The sequence below is a fragment of the Stegostoma tigrinum genome, chromosome 3 (genome assembly GCF_030684315.1).
Source record: "Stegostoma tigrinum isolate sSteTig4 chromosome 3, sSteTig4.hap1, whole genome shotgun sequence".
Taxonomy (NCBI): Eukaryota; Metazoa; Chordata; class Chondrichthyes; order Orectolobiformes; family Stegostomatidae; genus Stegostoma; species Stegostoma tigrinum.
The window spans coordinates 120,181,028-120,203,768 of record NC_081356.1 but is presented as its reverse complement, the minus strand read 5'-3'; the positions used below and the strand labels follow the sequence as shown (position 1 = coordinate 120,203,768).

The 22,741-nt window shown below is 41.0% G+C and overlaps 2 long non-coding RNA genes across 5 annotated transcripts in view; both read left to right on the top strand.

Moving 5' to 3' along the window:
• Window positions 1–18,990, top strand: part of LOC125451071 (uncharacterized) — a 39,748-nt gene extending 20,758 nt beyond the window's left edge. The window contains exons 2-3 of one of the 3 annotated variants that reach the window (XR_007247205.2): window positions 5,087–5,223; window positions 14,735–18,990. This is a non-coding gene — a long non-coding RNA (uncharacterized LOC125451071). Of the gene's footprint in view, window positions 1–5,086; window positions 6,260–8,314; window positions 8,784–14,734 lie in introns of those variants that run through there. The other 2 variants (XR_007247204.2, XR_009445610.1) reach the window with 2 other exon arrangements.
• Window positions 18,991–18,999: 9 nt separating this feature from the next.
• Window positions 19,000–22,741, top strand: part of LOC125451070 (uncharacterized) — a 31,659-nt gene continuing 27,917 nt past the window's right edge. For both annotated transcript variants that reach the window (XR_007247203.2, XR_009445609.1), the window contains exon 1: window positions 19,000–22,464. This is a non-coding gene — a long non-coding RNA (uncharacterized LOC125451070). The remainder of the gene's footprint in view (window positions 22,465–22,741) is intronic.

Here is a 22,741-nt window from a genome sequence, read left to right as displayed (position 1 = left end):
CCTAACTCCCTGAAATCACTTTTTATATCCTCAAACCTATTTCTGGCTATATCATTTGTGCCAATATGTAACACGATTTCTGGCTGTTCACCCTCCCCTTTCAGAACTTTATACACCCGATCGGAGACGTCCCGGACCCTGGCACCAGGGAGGCAACATACCTTCCGGGAATCCCGATCTTGCCCACAAAATCTCCTGTCGATTCCCCTAACTATCGAGTCCCCTACCACGAGTACTTTTCTATTCTGCCCCCTTCCCTTCTTTGCCACAGTGTCAGGCTCAGTGCCAGAGAACTGACTACTATGGCTTTCCTCTGGTAGGTCAACCCCCCCAGCAGTATCCAAAACGGTATACTTATTGCTGAGGGGAATGCCCACAGGGGATCTCTGCACTGTCCGTCTGTCCCCTTTCCTCCCCCTAACTGTAACCCATCTATCCTCGTCCTGAGCCTTAGGAGTGACCAACTCCCGATAACTCCTCTCAATTACCCCCTCTGCCTCCCGAATGATCCGTAGTTCATCCAGCTCCAGCTCCATTTCCCTAACACGGTTTTCAAGGAGCTGTAGCTGGGTGCACTTCCCGCAGATGTAGCCAGCGGAGACGTGTGCCACATCTCCCAACTGCCACATTTTGCAGGAGGAGCAAGCAACTGCCCTAGCATCCATACCCGACTTATCTGAACACCCACTCAATACTAAAGCAGAAAGCTTACTTCAAGTAATAATAACAAACTTATGTTCAATAGAGAAAGTTTAGAATGAACCTTACCTTATTAACTAGGTTAGAGGAGGAGAGCGGGTGGGAGACACTACAGTTGTAGAGTCTCGGGTTAAGCCGCCTTGCTGATATATATGGTCACTGCTTTCCTTCCCGGCTGCCCCTCTGGTCCTCGTCACTTCCTCTGATGCTCCCGCTCCTTCTCTGAAAGAGGGAAAAAAAAACACCGCTGCCCGCTACCGGTAAGTAATTTTAAAAATAAACTGCTTTACCTTAGCTGCAGTCTTCCGGGTGGATGTTCTTACCCATCAAAACAGATTCTGTGATAATGCCCACACCAAATAATTAGAAGGAGGATGGCTTTGTGAAGAGTTGGTTATGTCTGCCTGATGTACTTGAATCTTTCGAGGAAGTCACTTGCCCAGTGGATAGGATAATTGATATGTTTCCATTCATTGTCCAATAACCAGTGATAACTGACAGGTGTGTTGCACCCTCCTGTCTCATGATATTCATTATTAAAAATAAATGATTTCGAATCAAGGCAATCATTCTGAAATTTGGAAAGATTTGAACATTTTTGTTTACAACATCAGAAATTTGTTCACTTTAATCACCTCTGGCAATTTCTATATTTGGCTTTGTAACATTGCTCTTGTCTGTTCTTACATTTGCGAAATACCTTGGATTTTTTTTGTCTTTTTCTAAGTGAATGGTCATGTAAAAACCCTTGCTATTGTTGACCTTGTTGTTAAATTGCCAGCAATTCGATGAACTTTGAACTCCAGCATGGCTGGCTTTGACATGATAAGAAGTTATGTAAATTGTAATTCTGTCCACTTTACACTTTTTTTCCCCTTACTAGGTTTACTTTGTTACACGTTTTTTAATTCTAGCTGTTGACACAGCTAACTTGCTTTTTCAAAAAAAGTGGCTTAATAATTAATTACAAATATCTTGTTGCTGAATTTTCTGACCAAAATGAAGATAGTTTTATGTTGGAGAGGAGGTAGAGGAAGCATCAACTTTGTGCATGAAACACAGAAAACTAGCACACAGTGTGCAGCACGCAATCGGGAAGATGAGTGGAATGTTGGCCCTCATTTTAAGTTAGTTGGAGTACAAGAGCAGGGAAGTCTTATGATAAATGTACAATGTGCTGGTGTGACCACGTCTGGAGCAATGTGAGCAGTTTTGATTGAATTATTTAAAAACATAATATTTCAATGGAGGCAAGATAACGAAGTGTGGAGCTGGATGAACACAGCAGGCCAAGCAGCATCTCAGGAGCACAAAAGCTGACGTTTCAGGCCTAGACTCTTCATCAGAAAAGGGGGAAGGGGAGAGGGTTCTGGAATAAATAGGGAGAGAGGAGGAGGTGGACCGAAATTGGGTATAGGAGAAGATAGGTGGAGAGGAGAGTATAGGTGAGGAGGTAGGGAGGGGATAGGTCAGTCCAGGGAGGATGGACAGGTCAAGGAGGCGGGATGAGGTTAGTAGGTAGGAAATGGAGGTGCGTCTTGAGGTGGGAGGAGGGGATAGGTGAGAGGAAGAACAGGTTAGGGAGGCAGGGATGAGCTGGGCTGGTTTTGGGATGCGGTGAGGGAAGGGGAGACTTTGAAGCTTGTGAAGTCCACATTGATACCATTGGGCTGCAGGGTTCCCAAACGGAATATGAGTTGCTGTTCCTGCAACCTTCGGGTGGCATCATTGTGGTACTGGAGGACACCCATGATGGACGTGTCGTCTAAGGAATCAGAGGGGGAGTTAAAATGGTTCTCAACTGGGAGGTGCTGTTGTTTATTGCGAACTGAGTGGAGGTGTTCTGCAAAGCGGTCCCCAAGCCTCCGCCTGGTTTCCCCAATGTAGAGGAAGCCACACCCGGTACAGTAGATACAGTATACCACATTGGCAGATGGGCAGGTGAATTTCAATGGAGGCAGTTCAGAAAAGATTCACTGAGACAATCCCTGGTAAGGAGCAGTTCACTTATGAGCAAAGGCTAAACAGATTGGGAGTCGACTTGTTGGAAGTTAGAACAATGAGAGGTGATCTCATTGAAACATATTGGATTCTTAATGGGCTTGACATGATACATGTTGAGAGGATTTCAAGAAAAAGTCGAATTTCATAATAATGTGGTGCCAGTTTAGAATTGGGATGAGGATGAATTTCCTCTCTCAGATGGTAGTGCGTGTTTGGAACTCCCTGCCACAGACCTGTGGGGGTAGTTTCCTTGCATATATTTAAGGATGAGATCGATTGATTCTTGATCAGGAGAATCGAGGGTTATGGGGAAAGGACAGGAAAGTGGATACGAGGAATCTCAGATCAACCATGATCCTCCTGAATGGCAGAACAGTTTTGAGGGGCTGACTAGCCTACTCCTATTCCCATTTCCTATGGCCTTATGTCTTAACTCAGGAGTAAATATGATTGATTTGGCAACAGCCGATCAAACGTTTCGAACTTTAACTTCTCAACTGAAGGAACTCTTGGAAAAGGAGCAAAGCCCAGGATAGCCTACTCAGGATGGACCAAGACCTGAGACGAGTGATTCAGAGATTGTCCACAACACCAGGGAGTCATGCCTAGACCATAAATAAATTACTCAAGGTGCAGGAAAACATCTCAAACCATGAGATCAGAAAGGATATCTGCAGGAGCTGTGGATCATGAATACTCGAACAAATGAGGAATAACCTGAGACATATTCTAACCCTGTAGATGCTTACACACACTTGTTTAACCTGTCACAGCACTGGGAGTGTAGCCTGACCAGCTGGGCAGCACAGAGGCTTAAACCATATATGTATACACAACTGATAGAGTTATAGAAATGTACAGAAACAGATCCTTCATTCCAACTCATCCATGTAACAGTGTATCCTAAATTAATCTTGTCCCATTTGCTAGCATTTGGCCAATGTATCTTTAAACCTGTCCTATTCATAGTTCCATTTTAAATGTTGTCATTATACCAGCCTCTACCACTTCTTCCGGCAACTCATTCCATACATGCACTACCCTCTGCATTAAAATATTGCCAATAGGTCCCTTTCAAATCTTTCCCCTTTGACCTTAAACCTATGCCCTTTAGTTTTGGACATCCCTGCCCTGGGGAAATGAGCTTGTCTATTCACCTTATCTCTGCCCCTCATGATTTCATAACAACCTCTCACCTTCCAGAGAACATAACCCCAGCCTATTCAGCCTCTTTCTATAGCTCAAACCTTCCAATCCTGACAACATCTTTGTAAATCTTTTTTGAACCCTTTCAAGTTTCACAACATCTTCCCTATAGCAAGGAGACCAATATTGAACACAGTACTCCAAAAGTGGCCCAGCCAATGTCCTGTACAATCACAACATGACCTCTCAACTCCTACACTCAATGCACTGACCAATGATGCCATCATACCAATGTCTTTTTCACTACCTTGGTCTCTTTGCAACTCCACTTGCAAAGAGCATTTATTTGAATTAAACTCCATTTGCCACTCCTCAGCCCATTTGACCATCTGATCAAGGCCCTGTTGTACTCTGAGATACCATCCTTTGCTGTGTCTACACCACCAATGTTGGTGTCATCTGCATACTTATTAATCGTACCTCCTATATTCACATCCAAGTCATTTATGTAAATGACAAAAGCAGTGAACCCAACACCAATTCTTGAGGTACACTGCAGCTCACAGGCCTCCCATCAGAAAGCAGTCTGCGGAAGGTTTTCTAAATAAAGACATGTACATTGACATTTTTCTGGCAATCCCAGTCATACAGAAGTCAATACCCACAAAAACATCATATGGAATCGAGAGTATTCAGATAATTGATGGGGAGTTATAATGTGGAAATTATAATTACAACACTTTTCACTGTATCTTGGCACATGTGAATAATAAATCAAAACAAATCAATCAAATGTGAGTTACCATAAGATACAACTATATGCAGTTGAGTTAGGAGAAATACTCCCACTAATTTTGTTTTTTCAGTGCACAGTCCCTGAGATCTGTGTGTGGCATTGAGGTCCCCAATGTATTGGCATGTTGACTGGTGTGCACAGAATTGTGAGGAAATCTCAGAGCAGCATTGTACAGCTTAGAAGGAACGTGGTATAGGATAGAATATAATGAGCATAACTTTAAATGGATGCACTGCAGAAGCCTCCTTGGTAGTCTGTCCACATCTATATATGAGACAGAAGAAGCACAATGCAGATTTATGACACAGTCATGTACAATGGAAACTATATGGACTGCAATGTTGTATATCTAGGTTACAGGGAGATATTGTATCACTACACCAATACGAGAAAAATCAACCCTGTCCTATAACCAGCCATGTGGTGTGTTTGAATCCACAGATATCTCCAAGGATGTGAAAGGTAGAACTGCTAGAAATCTATAAAAGGCACTATCTGACCCAGTTCTCCAATGTAATCCCATTATTGCCTGAACAACTTGATGGCATTCGAGATAATGCCCCGTGAGAACATGAAAGGTATGCAAACAAACAACTTGGTGGAAGGACTTGAGGAATTGGCAATTATATATGTGGATATAGCTGTGGATTAGGAATATCTTACATATTTTGATGTTGCCCAGTAAGTATTTGTTGTCAACCTAACCTTTACAGTTCACTGAACCGTAAAGACACACAAAAAATGGTAAAGGGCATGGGAATTGGAGAAAATGGGGTCAGAATACATACAACAGGCCCATATTATGGAGCCAATCTGCACAGATGGAATAACAAAGTGTCTTTGCAATCCTCAACTCAATACCTGGGGAGCATAAAGTGAAAAGCACTAATATTAGGTTGCCTAACTTGGGCTGGGCCAAGAGCCAAAATCAGGAGAGCTGAAAGGGTTAAACCCATTCGTGGTTAAAGCTTTGGTTGCACTGTCAGCATTAGCAATGCAGGTGCAAACAACTGATATTCCAAAGAAGAGATAACAAATGAAACATACAGCAGGATGATGATGACTCTGCAGTATATATAGACAACGCCTTAGAGAAACGGTGAGAAAACAGCAGACAATGCAAGACACCTGAAAAGAGAAGTTGGGAATTGTAATATGTACATTGTAATATTTAGAGCTGTCTGCGAGAGCCCACAATTACATTTACACTTCATGGTAATAAGATTAGCTGTCCCCGCCCACATATGAAATAAACAATTGTTAATCTGATTTCCTGAGTCAAATTGTGCAATCACACTCAGCAATAACCTGTTAGCCGATGTTCAGTTTGGGTTCCACCAGGGCCACCGCACCGTTTTGCAGGCTTGCCCCAAACAACGAAAAGAGTCAAATTCCAGAAGTGAGGTGAGAGTGACTGTCCTTGATGACAAAGTATCATTTGATCAATTGGGTCAAGGTGGATCAGGAGCAAAACTGAGCTCAAGGGAAAGCAGGGGAATGCTGTCCACCGGCTAAAGTCAAAAGCTTGTACAATGGAACATCTGTGGAGAGGGGGTACAGTCAAAATTTACGGTCCGGTGCGTTAACTTTGTGTTCTCTCCACTGATGCTGCCAGACCTGCTGAATTACTCCAACAATTTGTATTTTGTTTCAGATCTACAACATCCACAGTTCTTTGTTTCTTGTACAAAGATGGTGTAGCTGTTGGAGCTTAATCATCTCATTCCCTGTTCTTCACAGCAATATCATAATTACTAGATAACCTGTCTCTGTGATGTTGATTGAAGAGATAAATATTGTTCTGGACACCAGGTGCAACAATCTTGCTATTCTATATAACAGTGCCATAAGATATTTTGCATCCACGTGAGATGGGATTTTTGTTTAATGTCTAATCTGTAGGATAGCATCTCCAACAGTGCAGTCCTGCCCCAGGCCAGGGCTGTTGGAGCATGAGTCTTTTTAGTAAAACAATGTAATAGACAATAACAGAAATGACAATGATGGCATTTGACCTTGCTCTGCTCACCCATGATAAGAATTGAGGCTGAGTTAATTATGTAGCCAGAAATAAATGAAGACACATTAGTACACTTAATTCTTGATATAGATAAGAAAGCCACTGCAGTCAAATAGATATCGAAGCCTAGAACTGTTGAAATGACAGCCCCATCAACCCAAGTGACCCAGAGCTATTAAAAATGGATACACAAGAACAATAAATGTAAGCAAATTCTTGTGCTGATTCAATCATTGCTTTTATAAAATTATGCAGAGTACTGAACACGTTTTCATATATCACAGGGACTGCTTTGACCTTTAGAATTGAAAAGCAGCGGGTTTCATGAGGAATGACAAAGGCACACCATTGGCTCATAATAAATATTTGTAATAAAAGTACTGTAGAAGAAAAGGATTTGCATTTTGCAGGGTAGCCATGTATCTTGCTCTCCGAGAATGTGACAACATATTTAATGAATGGTGAGTTGTAACGACCGTTGCAGTAATGCAGCGATAAGGTACTGTAATGGCGCCAGTGCTGGAGTAACTGCTGAAGGCTTGCCAGTGTAAGAACCACTGCAGCGAGTAAAATTCAATAAATCCTGAATAGTGACAGTTTTTCGTTTGCAGAAACCAGGTTGGTTCACTGATGTCCCTCAAAGAGAGAACTAGTCAGACCTGCAAATAGATACGATTGACTCTTAAACCCCTCTGACTGATCGCCAATTTGAAACATTTTCTTGAAGAAAAGGAACCACCACTATCTATGACTGTCAGCCAAGAATTGGTCACAAACGTCACATTGCCTACATTCCTGAACACTTCAAAAATAGTAGTTGAATTTGGTTTCAAACAATTCGAATTTAATAAATTGTAAACCATTTATATGTACATAAGTCTGTCTACAGAGTACTGATTTAATAATCGGAGAATATTCCTCTGTCTAAAACATTTTCTTTGGGATTTTGCTGTTATTAATGTTCTGAGTGTTTAGAAAATCACTTTAGTGTGCTTTCTTCATGGTCAGCATAGACCACATTATCCTTTAGTAGAGATAATGCAACGTAGATTTGTGAATTCCCATCAGTCATGTTGGATACTAGGAAGAACCTATCAGTCTTGTTATGACCAAACCCTGGATGAAGTATCATTACAGTCCCAGATACGAGATCCCAAACTTTTTAACTCCCTGGTAAAGAAGGATGAACTAGTTCCATTTCTTTAACCATTTACACCTCTTAGTTGGTTGCAAAAAGCTTAATTTCGAAAAGGAACCTTTCCTTTTCTCCCAGTTCCAAAAAAGCTACTGGGCCAGTTCATTAGATTTATTCAAGAGGGAGCTAGATATGCTTCTTGTAGCTAAAGGTTTCAAGGGGTATGGAGGAAAGCAGGAATGAGATGCGGAAATTGCATCATCAACCATGATCATACGGAATGGCAGTGCAGTCTTGAACGGCCTACTCCTGCACCTATTTTCTATGCTTCTATGTTGAACAAAAAGAGTGAGTTAATTAATTGCTAAATGGAAAGAGAATTAAAAACACAACACAGTCACATGTAGATTACACATAAGATGTGAGTCCAAAAGGATTGAATCTGTCTTTGAATTGTTCTCCACTGATGCTGCCAGACCTCTGAATTACTCCAACAATTTCCATTCTGTTTCAGATCTACAACATCCACAGTTCTTTGTTTCTTGTACAAAGGAAGATGGTGTAGCTGTTGGAGCTTAATCATCTCATTCCCCGTTCTTCACAGCAATATCATAATTACTAGATAACCTGTCTTTGTGATGTTGATTGAAGAGATAAATATTGTTCTGGACACCAGGTGCAACAACCTTGCTATTCTATATAACAGTGTCATAAGATATTTTGCATCCACCTGAGATGGGATTTTTGTTTAATGTCTAATCTGTAGGATAGCATCTCCAACAGTGCAGTCCTGCCCCAGGCCAGGGCTGTTGGAGCATGAGTCTTTTTTGTAAGACAATGTAATAGACAATAACAGAAATGACAATGATGGCATTTGACCTTGCTCTGCTCACCCATGATAAGAATTGAGGCCACCCTTTTTCTCTCTCTCAGTGGGCTCTGTCTCCATTTATTCAGTTCCTTTTCCACTCTTAAATTATATCTGCAGCTGTTTTTGCCTGTATTAGCTACATTGAAAAAAATACATTTTGAATTACAAATAAAATATGTTCTCGGTACTGGCCTGTTGTTGTTACAAGTTCCACCTTTGAAGATGATAGGGTCCAAGGTTGGAAGAGATGTGGATGGATAAATTTAAAGACCTCCAGCATAAACAAAGGTACTGTTCCTGAGAAATAAACAAAGAATTTGCATTTAAGGTTCTTGAGCAGATTTGTAGCTTGAGCTGTGGATGCTGTGGTTGGTTCACTCGCCAAGCTGGATTGTTAGTTCGCAGACCTTTCATTACCTGGCTGGGTAATGTCATCAGTGCAGCCTCTGATGAAGGGCCATTGTGTTTTCCCACATGGTATTTATATTCTGGCATCCATTGCAGTAGATTACCCCATTTCTGGTTTTTCTTTGCAGTGGTGTAAACATTTGCATTTATATAGTGCCTTTCAGAACTTCATGGCATCACAGAACACTTTAAAGCCAATTATTGAACTTCTGGGATAATGGGAACTGCAGATGCCGGAGAATCCGAGATAACAAAGTGTGAAGCTGGATAAACACAGCAGGCCAAGCAGCATCTTAGGAGCACAAAAAGTGACGTTTCGGGCCTAGACCCTTCATCAGAAAAGGGCCTAGGCCTGAAACATCAGCTTTTGTGCTCCTGAGATGCTGCTTGGCCTGCTGTGTTCATCCAGCTCCACACTTTATTATCTTATATTAAACTTCCGAACTACAGTGAAACTGATATAATGCAGAGAAACTTGGTGGGCAATTTTGTACATAGCGAAGATCCTGTGAACAGTAATGTTGTAATTATCCAGTTATTTTGTCTCAGTAGTGTTGGCTGAGATATAAACATTGCCCAAGACACTAAAAGCAGGTTGTAATGTAGAACTGCACAAACATCAGGTTGTTGTACCAGTTTTAGCAGGACTGGAACTGTTCCAGGTTTCATGCAAAAATTATATCATTTGCAACCTTTCAGACAGTAAAGATTTGCTTTTTACAACATCAGTGACTGCATTTCAAATTTATTGGCTGTCAAGAGTTTAGAAACTTTGGACTCTCCTAGGAGATGGCAAGGAATGTGTCAAGTAGGACAAATAATTGTGGGAGCTGGCCCTGAAAAGATACCTTCTTCCTGCTACCTCAGCAGCTAAGTGCTGAGCATAAAGTTCCACTGGGGACGTTGTGGTCAATAAACAGCCACTAAATCTTCGCCTAAGGATCTGAGACTTAGAATGAGGTCTCATGATGCAGTTATACCGTGCCGCATATAGGACTGGGCTCAAGTCCTGCATCTTCCAGCAATGTGTCATGATGCATCTGAGATATATAACGTAAGCGTGGTTCTTCTTGCAAAGCAGGCAAGCACATAGGATCCACATTTAGACAATAGTAATGGTGCAGATTGGCAGACCCAGACTATTATAGAAGACTTTGTGACTATTGTGGATGTATCATTGCTGTCAGCTCCCCAAGAAAAGCAAATTGCACAGGGAAGATCTATCCTCCAGAGGATATTCCAACTGGATAGCACCTGTGCAATAATTTTTGTTGCGAATTGACATCACATTCCACCATCCATTGACTTGCATTTAAAAAGAGATGACCAGGAAAGATTGAATCAGCTCAGAGTCTTTTCTTTAAGAAGAAACTTCTTTGATCACAGAGCAGCGACAATGTGGACCCTGCTAGCTCGTGAAGCTAATAAAGAGACTAGCATGGATTTATTTAAGGAAAAGCTATTAGTTATATTCAGGTAAAGGAATAAAACATTAATATGGTTACAACAATCGCAATGACTCCTTTCTGTTGTGCCTTTAACATAATAAAGTTCTAAAGTTGGCGACGAATCTTCATCAAATAAAATTTAATACTCCGTCACATAAAGACGTATTGGTGTTAGTGATCAAAGCTTGGCCAAAAGACTTGTTCATCAGCAGCAATTTTTAAACGAGAATGTAAAGTTTCAAAGATGGAGACTTTTAGGGTGAAAACTTAAGAGCTTACGTCCTTGGAATTTGAAGTGATTACTTTTGTGAATGGCCATGGTATCAAAATTAAAGCATGATGTGGAAGTGCCGATGTTGGACTGAGATGGACCAGGTCAGAAATCACACAATACCAGGTTATGGTCCAACAGATTGTGTTTTCAAATAAACCTGTTAAATTAAAGCAGTAAGACGTTTTGGAGGGCTGAGCCTGGAGGAAGTTACAGAGATTGGCAGGAATGAGGACATCGAAGTATTGGAAATAAGGCCCAGAATTTGAAATTCAAATTGCATTAATCAGGAACTAATCTGTAGATAATTGGCAAGTTTATAGGAATGATAGGTGAGTGCAATTCAGTGGAAGTTAATATGTGAGCAGCAGTTGTATGAAAAATTTCAAGATTACAAAGGGTAAAAGGTGAGAAACTGGCTATGTGCACAATTTAAATCTAGAGCTGATGAAGACATAAAAGACAGTTACAGGATCAGAGTTTGGAAATGAAACTAAGGTGGAAATAGTTGCTGTTATTGATGGGGTAATTTATGCATAGGACACTCACCTCAAAGGCAAATCCGGCACCAAACTCTCAGTCAATCCAGTTTGGCTTCAGATAGTGGCCAGGGTGGGGAGGTGAGTGGAATTAGTGGATAAGGGATGCAGATGGTGATGGGGACTGCAGACAATGACTTCGTTTTGTCTAACATTTATGCTCAGCCAGACAAACCATGTGACAATTAAGAGACAGCGAAGGTACCATGAGAGGTGATGTAAGAAAACTGACTGTGTTTTCAATGGGGTACAACGAGTTGGTGAGAAATAGGGTTCGGCCAAGGATAGCTATTTTGGGGAGCTATTTTACCGGAGATAAAAGTGCAGCAGTAAAAAAACAGATCCCATTGCCTCTGATCTCCTGGCTACAGTTGGATAGATAACAATGGAATACAACAAGTCCCACCCAGCTCATCGATGGAGGAGAATGGTATGTTCAACAATATGAAAGACTGCAGACAGGCAATGAAGGACAAGAATCAATAATTCATGACCGTCACTCTCACAGAAGATCTCATTTGTGTCTTTCATAAAGTAATTTTAGGACAGTGACAAATATGAAAAAGTGTTTGGAATTGTTCAGTCACAGAATTCCAAGAAAGATTGCCACTACTTTGGAAGACTATAAATTTGGTGAAAACAAAGAGTGCAAATAGTAAATTGCAAGAATGGAGAAGTTGAAAAAATGTTTCATTTGAAGTGATAAGAATATATTTCATAAGAGAGAGAGTTCATGCATCTTCCAGCCTGCTTTACCTTTTAATAAGATCTTCACCCTTTCTACAAAATACCATATCCCTTGATTGCTCCCCCCAAAAAGAAATTATCACTCTTAGCCTTGAATGCCTAAGACCCACACAAACATCTGAAGAAGAAGCTTTTCCTCATCTCCTAAGTGATCTATACCTTATCTGTGACCATGGCCTGTCATTCCAGTTTCCCTAACAAGAGCCTCTCAGTATCTGGTTATAGAATCCCTAGTGCAGGGAGGAGCCATTTGGCCCATTAAATCTGCACCAACCCTCCGAAGAGCATCCAACCCTCTCCCATCATAATCCTACATTTACTATAGTTAATTCATCTAGCCTGCATATCACTGGACACCTACAGGGCAATTGAACATGACTAATACACCTGAACTGTACATCTGGGAAGAAAGTAGAGCACCCAGCAGAAATCCATGCAGACTCAGGGAGGATGGACAAATTTCACACAATCTCTTAGGGCTGGAATTGAGCCTGGTCCCTGGCACTATGAGACCGCAGTGCTAACCACTGTGCTGCAATGCCAGCCATAGCTCTGTCAAGCCCGCTTGGAATATTGTTTGCTTCAAAGAGATCAACATTCATTTTTCTAAACTTTGATTCTAATCCTATTCCCCAAATAATGACATATTTGCAATAGAAAGGGATAGAGGAGAGACAAAATAACATGGGTCATGGGAAGGAAATTTTAGCAGCAGCAGTTAAATGAGAAGAGGTTTCATGGAGCTGAAGTCTTAATGGTCCAATGAGTTCAGAGTTAGCATGATGAGAGATAGGAGAGACACTAGAGGACACTGCAACTTCAGGGGATAACTTTCGGGGAATTTTGATTTGGTGGGTAAGGGGAAAGCAGGTAAGTAGCACAGCTAGTTGAATGGAGGTTTCAATCTTACTGAAAATTAAGTCCATGAACTCCCTTACATTTATTCTTGTATAGGAGGGTGGAAGGGGCAGGGGAGAGGCGTTTAAAAGGACAGATTGCAATACAGAAAAGGGCGCCATGTTGCACTTCAAAGTGCTCAGCGAGGCATGAACAGTTTTCCTGACTGGCAACCAAATCTGATCTTGCTGCACCTGGCAATGAATGACATAAATCCTCAGCTGCTATATAAATTCAACCATCTGCTTTCAAACATATAAAATAAGATGATTAGAGGTTCATGTGGAACAGAAGTATCAACAATTATGCTGAATGATTAGTTTCTGTGCTGTGAAACTCTGTGCAATGCATATATAACTACAAAAGTAAAGAAAGGTTTTACATTTTTAAAGCCATATGAGTTTTAAGTTATCTGTGCAGATAAAACAAGGCCTTTTATTTTGAAGTAGCATTTCTCCAGTTCTTCTTATGCATTTACCTTGCTGCACTAATTAAAGATAGTTTCTCACAGGTAGTTGTACATACTGTTTTGTAATTACATGTTTTCTCACAAATGAAATAGAGGCAGTGAAAAGACCGTTTATGCAAGGAAATGTTGTTTTCTTGAACAGTGTATTTTCAAAGGCCTTGAGCTTTTGCAGCAGAGATCGATGCAACAGATTCTTCGCTTGTGCCGCTGACCTCTTTCCTTTTGCTTAAGCTCATGCCAATCAAAAAGACAGAGAGCAGAACTGAACATTGAGGGTCAGAGTCATTGTTACTAATATCAAGCAGCGCGGAAAAAAAGCCAAATGTCATCAAGTAGGGATTTATGAGGAAATCCCTTTTCAGAGACACCAATTATTTTTACACCTTTCCCTGTAAAAGTGTCATTTTAAATGATTGCTGCTTTTAGATAGACCTTGAGATCAGATCTTTGTTTTGCATTCTATTTTCTTGCTGCCATATTAAATTTATTTGTAATCTGCTGTAAAACCTATATGTTGGCACAAAGAGACTTGAGAAAGACAGCAATCTCTGATTTCAAGATGGGTTGCAGGTGGAACTGAGAAATACAGTTTTTAAACGTAAACTTACTCGAAATGCAGGCTAGACTGAGCAAGGCGGATTGAGTGACATGAAACTGCACAACATTGAGAATGCTTGAAATTTGAAATAAAAAATTGCTATCAGACAACATAATAATGGAGGTTGGCTTCACCAGAGTCAATATGAATGGAGGAAGCATGGGCTCTTAAGAGTTAGTCTGCAGACTTCAAGGTCAACCTTCAAGACATTGCTGTATGCAAGCCTAGAAACAAAAAAGCAGAGTGATGTCAAAAAGAACTAACTTTATTTTGTAATTTTTTTGCAACATCTTCCATTACCAGTTATAAAAGTATGGAAAACAGAAGAAATTTAAACCTAAATATAAACAGAAAGAACTGCAGATGTTGTAAATCAGAAATAGAAAGAGAAATTGCTGGAAAAGCCCAGCAGTTCGGGCAGCATCTGTGGAGAGCAATATGAGTTAATGTTTCTCAGAACGGTTAATGAAATGTTAGATAACAAGGTGTAGAACTGGATGAACACAGCAGGCTAAGCAGCATCTTAGGAGCAGGAAAAAGTCTAGGCCCGAAACGTCAGCTTTCGTGCTGCTAAGATGCTACTTGGCCTGTTGTGTTCATCCAGCTCTACACCTTGTTATCTTGGATTCTCCGGCACCTGCAGTTCCTATTATCTATGAAATATTACCTCTGATTTCTCTTCACAGATGCTGCCAGACCTGCTGAGCCTTTCCAACAATTTATGCTTTTGTTTCAGAAAATAAAAGCTGTTTGGCTGGCAACCAGTCATCAACCCATTGGGAAGTATATCATTTTCTTTTCTGTTATATACGTATGCTAGCTCAGTATGTTGTTTATGGTGCTGCTCTTGATGACAGTTGCTATCACCATCCTCTGTGAATATAGGAAATTTCAGGGCTTGATAGGTCTAATGTGATGGCAGAAAACCATTTCCTGGTCCAGTTAGAAAAGCTTCTATAAGTTAACAAGAGACAGTGTGTTGGATTTTAGCAACTACATTTTACACTGATATGATAGCCACTGTTATAAAGATTTGGGGTGATGATAGGTCTCACTCATGCTCACACAGACCCTAAACTGTTCTCCAAACAAGTCCACATAACATCACTCTAGTGGATCGTTGTTATGATAGTCCTTAATATTACCATGGGGGTGAGAAGATAATGGAACTATTGTATTTTCATAGAGCTAGCAATCAGGAGACCCATGACAATGCTCTGGGGACATTGATAAACAAAATAAAAACAATAGTAGGATTCTTTTTAAAAAGCTAGTCTAACAATGATCATAAAATCATTGTTGACTGTTGCAAAAACCCATCTGGTTCACTGATGTCCTCCCTTGAAGGAAGGAACATCTGCCATCCTCATGTGGTCTGGCCTACATGTGACTCCAGATACAAAGTAGGTGACTCTCAAATGACCTAGCAAGCTGATGAGTAACTGCTACTAATACTACAAAGCCTGATAAAAGTAGAGAGTGGCAGACAACCCTGCTTTGACCATGGCAGCAGAAATGACAACAGCACACTCACAGTCCTGGATACTCTGCAATTTCTTCCAGATGAATATCTAGGTACTATTGATTTAAAAAAACCAAATTTATACTATGTCTCACAGTCTAGTCAAGATAATTATTCTCACAAAAACATACCTTAAGATAATGTCGCAGGTATCACGAAGACCTGCCGCCAGAGGTGGTGACATGGTGGTATATGATTGGAAGGGACTTGCCCTGAGAATCCTTTGGAAATCATAATATTTCAGGGCATCAGATCAAGTATGGGTAACAAAACCACCCGCTGATTGCCACCGTGCGTCTCCACTTATTCCTCGGTCTCTACCTTGCCTCATCTGACAAATTAACCCTCCGTCTTATTGAACACCAGTTGGAGTGAGCACTGAGGGTGACAATGGCACACCCCTCTGGGTGGAGGGGCTTCAATATCCCTCACAAAGAATGGCTTGGCAGTACCACTCCTGACTGAATTGACCAAGTTCTAAAGGTCATCAGTATAAAACTAAACATGCAGCAGGTAGTGAGGTAAAAAGACAAGTGAGAAAAGTATACTTGTCTTCATCCTTATCAATCTTCCTGTCACAGATGCGCCAGCTCATGACAGTACTAGTAGGATTGACCATCACAGAGTCTGTGTGAAGATGAAGCCCTGCCATCACATTCAAGACACCCACCTCCACCACCAATGTACTGAATGTAATAGATTTTGAACAGATCGAAGAATTCTAAACCAGGCATCCATGAGATACCGTGGGCCATCAGAAGCAGCAGAATTGTATTCAAAAATAATGTCTAACCTCCCTAGCAGATGCCTATTCTATCATTACCATCAAGCCAGGAAATCAACTCTGATTCAATGAAAAGTGCAGACAGTTGCCAACAGCAACGCCAGGCATACCTAAAAATGAGGTGTCAATCTGGTGAAGCTACAACGTAGAACTATCTGTCTGTGAAAGCAAACAGCAGAAGCGGCCCATCATAGATATGGTTAAGTAATCCCACAACCAAGATTAGATTTAGGTTCTGTAGTCCAGCAAAGTGCATTTGGGAATGGTTCTGGACAAGTATGTAAGTAACTGGAGAAGAAGGCTTCACAAATATCCTCATCTTTAACAATGTGAATCCCAGTATAAGACTGCACAGCAAACAACATTGAATCATTTGCAAGCAGTCAGCCAGCTGTGCCGGGTGGTGAGTGAATCTTGGCATCCTCCTGAGGTCCCCAGCATCACAGTTGGCAGTTTGATTCACTTCATGTGATATCAAGAAACAGCTGAAGACACTGGATGCCATGAAGGCAGTTGACACTGACAGTATTCCAGTAATAGCACTGAGCTCACGTGCGATAGAACTAACTGTTCCCTGAGACATGCCACAAAACTGGCATATACCTCACAATGAGGAAACTTGCCCAGAATGTCCTGTATATTAAAAAAACAGGAAAAATTGAATCCTCCAAATTACTGCTCGATCGATCTGTGCTCAATCATTAGTAATGTGAAAGAAGGGTTCATTGATATTTACAATTAAGTGACACCATGTTGCATGCATATGTTAGCTCACTGTGTTGTATGAGCAGCTGGTCATGATGAAGCCTACTGCCACTATTCACTTTATATGTATTAAAGTACAAAACCTGTTCAATCTAGTATGTTAGAGGAAAATGGTCTCATCCCGAGAAGTGTCTCTAGTAGTTACCAAAATACAATTTCTTGTATGGTAATGATCACTTACAAATTACACTAGATGTTAGTTATTGCACCTTTAAGATCTAAAACTGCTCTGGTCTCAAGTTCACATGCTGTCATCCTCATGTGTAGTGTTAATGGAACTCCCTCAGTAATAATGCTCTACCCCTCTAAGACCCTTTAGAACCATATACACTACTTTCTAATTGGAAGAGAAAGATAAGGATCAATGTTTTGGCCAACGAATGCTTGGAACGTGGAAGAAAATCATGTAATGAAGCATCCAGAATAGATATATTCACAGTTGATAACCTTAAGGTAGTTGCTTGGGCTGGAAAACCCCTGTTAGTGCATGAGTGGCAGGCAATTTGTAACTTTGGGGTTGACTTGATTTTCTCCCTCCATATTTGTGGACCACAAGATATTTCCCTTTGCTAATATTTTTCCATTTTTCCTTCCTTCAATACTCTGCTCCTGTAACCATTTCTTCAAACCTCTGTCTTTTTATTTTTATCCTTATGGCACCATGTCCTCTACTATTTATCTTGCTCCATTGTGATTTTTGTTTTTTAATCACGCTACTCTCTACCCTGTCACAGATCTCTCCCTTTTCTCACAAACCCCAACCCCTTTTCCCATTGGTCATCTGTGAGTATTTAAAACATCGCTCTGGTGGCAGAGTACAGAAAGAATATCAACGTGTATTCAAGGGTATGTGTGGAAGCGGCTTCAACGAAGAGAACATCTAGAAAACCTTACTTACAGCAAATATCTGTGCAGTAGTTTCATTAGCTAGTATGCTCCATGTTTGATTACATTTTGTGTCCTCTCCCTTCAATACATTTTGTGTTCCATATACAATCACACTTGTCACATACAAACTGGTAATACATCCACAGAGAGAGAGAGAGGGACAGAGAGAGAGACAGAGAGAAAAATAAACATCACGAATACCAGTAACCTGGGACCAGAAAAAACTTGAACATCATGAATTCTATTAGTCCTTTATTTGCTAAATCAACCCTAAATTTGCATAAAAGCTGTTTGCCTCTAAACCTTCTTTGGCAGTAATTCCTAAGCCCATGGCCTTACCAACCTAGAAATACAAGAATGCCTTCACCTGCATGTTCCCTTTCAAGACACACACATTCCTGACTTGCAAATATATCAAAATTTCTTCCTTGCTGATGGGAACGAAAATCCAGAAACTCACTCTCTAATTTTAGTTATAGGAAGTGGGTCAACTCCGTCATCTCAAATGATGAGCAATTAATGTTGGCCTTGCATCCAAATCCCCAGAAACAAAATAAGCAAAAATTTGCTTCTGTATTAAACAGCAGTGGAACAATAGCTCTAAATAAGTCCAAGAGCCACATCTGACTGAGTAACAGAGTTGTCCTTTTATGCCATATATACACACTTGTTTCAATGTAGAGATAACAGCAAATGACCTTTCAATATTCCTGACAAAGATGCCATTAAGATTACCTTATAGAATGTTATCATGCTTAGACACCTGGAAGAATCCACACAACAAACATTAAAAGTGTCAATGCATCAAAAAATGTAACACCAGTTCTGCTGCAGAAACATCCTGCAAACAGCAATGAAATGAATCCTAGTCTATTCATATTGTAATGCAACTATATGTGCAACAGCAATAACATGGGTACCTACGGGACAGAGACTGCAGTGGTTCAAGAGGCAGCTCTTCTGCCATCATCTCAAGGGTACCGAGCAATGACCAATAAACGGTGGCAAAATCAGTGAAGTTAAAAACAATAATCTGGATTGGCCTTTAATGTAGTGGACGCTTGACAGGGATGTTATTTAACAACATTTTACTCTCAGCAAATATTAGCATGGGTGAAAATGGATCAAAGTGTGACCTTGGAGGAGAACATTGTTTATTGCCACAACAGTTACTAGGAAATACTCATTGCCCATGTAGTAACTTTGATGCCTCTGAATAGCTCAGGGAGTAGGAGACTCAGGTACCAAGGATCTGTGAGCAGACTGTGAGTGACAAGGGTTCTTTAAGTGCTTAGGCCCACACACAAGCACGTTCTTTGCATTGTTGGCGGGATAACATTGGTGCCTTCTGCATATGTGCAGGTGGCCATCTTGAAGAGTTAAAGAAACAGAGATGTTTAGGAACGGAATTCTAGAGTTTATAATTTGGGGCACAGAACCACAATCTATTTCATCTATTTCCAGTTGAACAATTTGCATGCAAAACCTGTTAAGGGCAAAACAGACCAACAAAGATGAGAGCAAGATTGAGACAGAGAGAAGGTCTAAATCAAAATTGAGTCGGAAGGTGACTGAGCCCCAGTGAGAGTACATTCTATGACCTTACTGTATTCAATGATTTGCCCAAGAGCTGTTGGACATGAGTCAGCAACCCAGTCAAGAGCATTGGAAGGGAGATGTTCAGTTAGTGGTGATTAGCAAGACATTCTTTCCCTATGTTTGATCATATGCCATGAAACTCTGTAGGGTCTTCAGAAAATGTTGAAGTCTCCTGAATTTTTTACCGCTGCGCCTCAAATTTGGCTGGGACTATGCCGATTGTGAGATGGTATATATCCAGGAATGGTGGTTGGAGTGCCTTGATGTTGTTTGTAAGATGTGATTTGGTGAGTGTGGACATGTCAGGATATTGTTTGACCAGTGTGACGGATAGATTTTCCCATTTTGATAAAAGCCCCTTGTAGTGATTTTAATGAGTTCAGGCCAGCGAACCTCATACAACCTTGATTGGGGCTTTTAATCTGGTCCAGTAAGGGAGCCTGGGCTGACAGACAAGGACAGGTGTGTCAGACATCCTGTTCACTCTGAGGGCTGGCTCTGAGGAAGCTGAATCAGCATCACTCTCCAAGTGTAAGTGAAGGGTGGTTTGGTGATGGGATACTGGTACCTGCAAAATTATTTCACCCATAAATGTTAGAAAGAATTTGGCAGGATCAACTGAATAGTGCTTTTTCTGGACCCTTGGTTGATAGTTGATGATTACTTTTTGACTTTTGGTAAAACTGAATGGCTTTCTAGAACATTTCAGAAAGCAGTTCAGAGTCAGGAGCCACATTTAGACAGATCCTATAAGGGCCTTGAGTGAATAGGATAGATTTTGCCCGAGAGTCCAGTAGCTTCACATTCACCTTTGTTGAAATTAGCTCAAGATATATTTATTAATTGAATTTACATTTCAAAAGTTCCCATGGTTGAATTTGTTCCCTCAAAATTAAAAACTCAGGATCCCTCGTCCAGAAAACAGTATCACTGGGTCACCATTCCATTGAGATCAAAGAAAATTTGAAGAGACCAACAGGGGCTGAATGTGGTCGAGACCAGGGATGAATTATTGGAAAATGAGAACTTTAAAATTACTGCTTTTCCAGACCTTGAGCCGACATCGATCTGTGAACACACGAACGGTAATAGGTGACCAGGCCTTGGTACAAGTTATGGAATGGACAGCATGTTTTTAGATGAGCTCAAATTTGTGGGTTTCTTGGCCCATTGTGTCTCTCCTATCGATAAACAAGCCAGCCAGTCTAATCCCATTTCCCAAAATTTATAGGAACATAAGAACAGGAGTAGGCCATCCAACCCCTCAAGCCTGTTCCATCATTCAATGAGATTACGGCTGATCTGTGGCCTAACTCCATGTATCTGCCTTTGGCCTATATCCCTTAATACCTTTGCTTAATAACAATTAATCTATCTTACATTTAAAATCAACAACTGATCATACATCAAACGTTGTTTATGGAAAAGAGTTCCAAAACTCTATCACTTGTTTGTGTGTAGAAGCACTTCCTAACATTTCTCCTGAACAGTCTTGCCCCAATTCTCAGGCAGTCTGCCCCCTCATTCTAGAATCCCCAATCAATGGAAACAGTTAATCATCCTTTCTTTTGCTATTATTGAGTCCAAAACCCTGCAGGTTACGGAACTTGAGGTGCATAACTGTTCATACATATATAGTGTGGTATTTAGAGAAGTGAAGGTCACCATAAGTAGCAGAGACCCATGGGTTGCTGTCTTCTGAGGGAGAGCTGACAGGTGCCGAGTTTAACCCAAGGGTTACCGCACACCAGATGGATTTGAGAAGATTATAGCGATCTCACATGGTACAGGAATTGATCACATATTGTTAGCATCACTCTGCATCACAAATTGTCCATCCAGCCAATTGAACTAACCAAGCTTGAGGCTTAATCTGAGCTATCAACATCCTTTCTCCACCAGCACTTGAACCCAAAGCCCCCAACTCAAGTGCTACCCCCCTCCACACTTCACATCAGCTCTGATGAAGAATCATCTAGACTCACAAAGTTAGCTTGCCCTCTTTTCGTGGATACTGCCTGACCCACTGTAATCTGCAGCATTTTTTGTTTCCTGAAAGATTCCAGCATCTGCAGTATTTTGCTCCCAAGGCCCATAAGAAATAGAAACAAGAGTAGGCCTTTCAGTCCCTCAAGCCTGTTCCATTATTCAATGGGATCATGGCTGATCCGACATCCCTCACATCCACATTCTTGCCTTTTCCCTGAAACCTTTGATTTCCTCAACTGATGAAGAATCCATCCCAGCCTTAACTTTGTGGCAGTGTGCCTGGTTTGCAACGCAGATTGATGCCAGCAATGTGGGCTCAATTCCCATGCCAGGTGAAATCACCAAGGGGGTCTACCTTCTCAACCTCACTCCTCACCTGAAATCCGACTGTCAGTTTCAACTCACCACCAATTCCCCAACCCCTCATAAGAAAGCAGCCTCTGGGATTATGGCAACTTTCACTGTTTAGGTACTGCTGCACTAAAGTGATGACTTTTCAGTGGCACTTGTACTTAGAAGGGCTCGATTGCTGATGTATTACCTACATTTCTCTACCTTCAGAAGGTGGTCATATGCCTTTTCCTTAAACTGTTGCTACTCCGGTGATCATCAACGCCATACTTTCTAATGCAAAACAAAGAAATGAAGAGTCATCTGAAATAATTTTTTTCCTTCATCCTTTTCATTCTTTCGTCAATTCTTGCATCTTGTACTGCAGCCTTGCTGACAAGCTCACAGATCTGGCAGTAACTTAAGGAGGACAGCCATTGCCCTACCCTGTTCCTACAAGCCAAAACCTTAACTGGACTTTGAACTGAGCAGACCAATATCTTTTTCAGTCTTGACAAGTGCAAGCCATCCATCCAAAGGTGGGTCAACAGTAAAAAAAAACTAGACATTTTGACAGTGAGCTACTTCTTGTTCTTTACAGCTGTAAAAACCTCTGATCCACTGTGGAGAGACTTATGGTAATCGCTTGCTGATTCACAGATAATGTCTTGTCAGCTTATTAGCCTGGTCTTGGGACCTTAGAAAGTAGACTGCCAGACTGTTATATTATCCTGCCAAGCAGCTTTGTAAGCCACCTCCTGCACAGCTTGTAATCATCATTTCTCGCTGAGATATATCCCCTGGAAGCAGGATTAC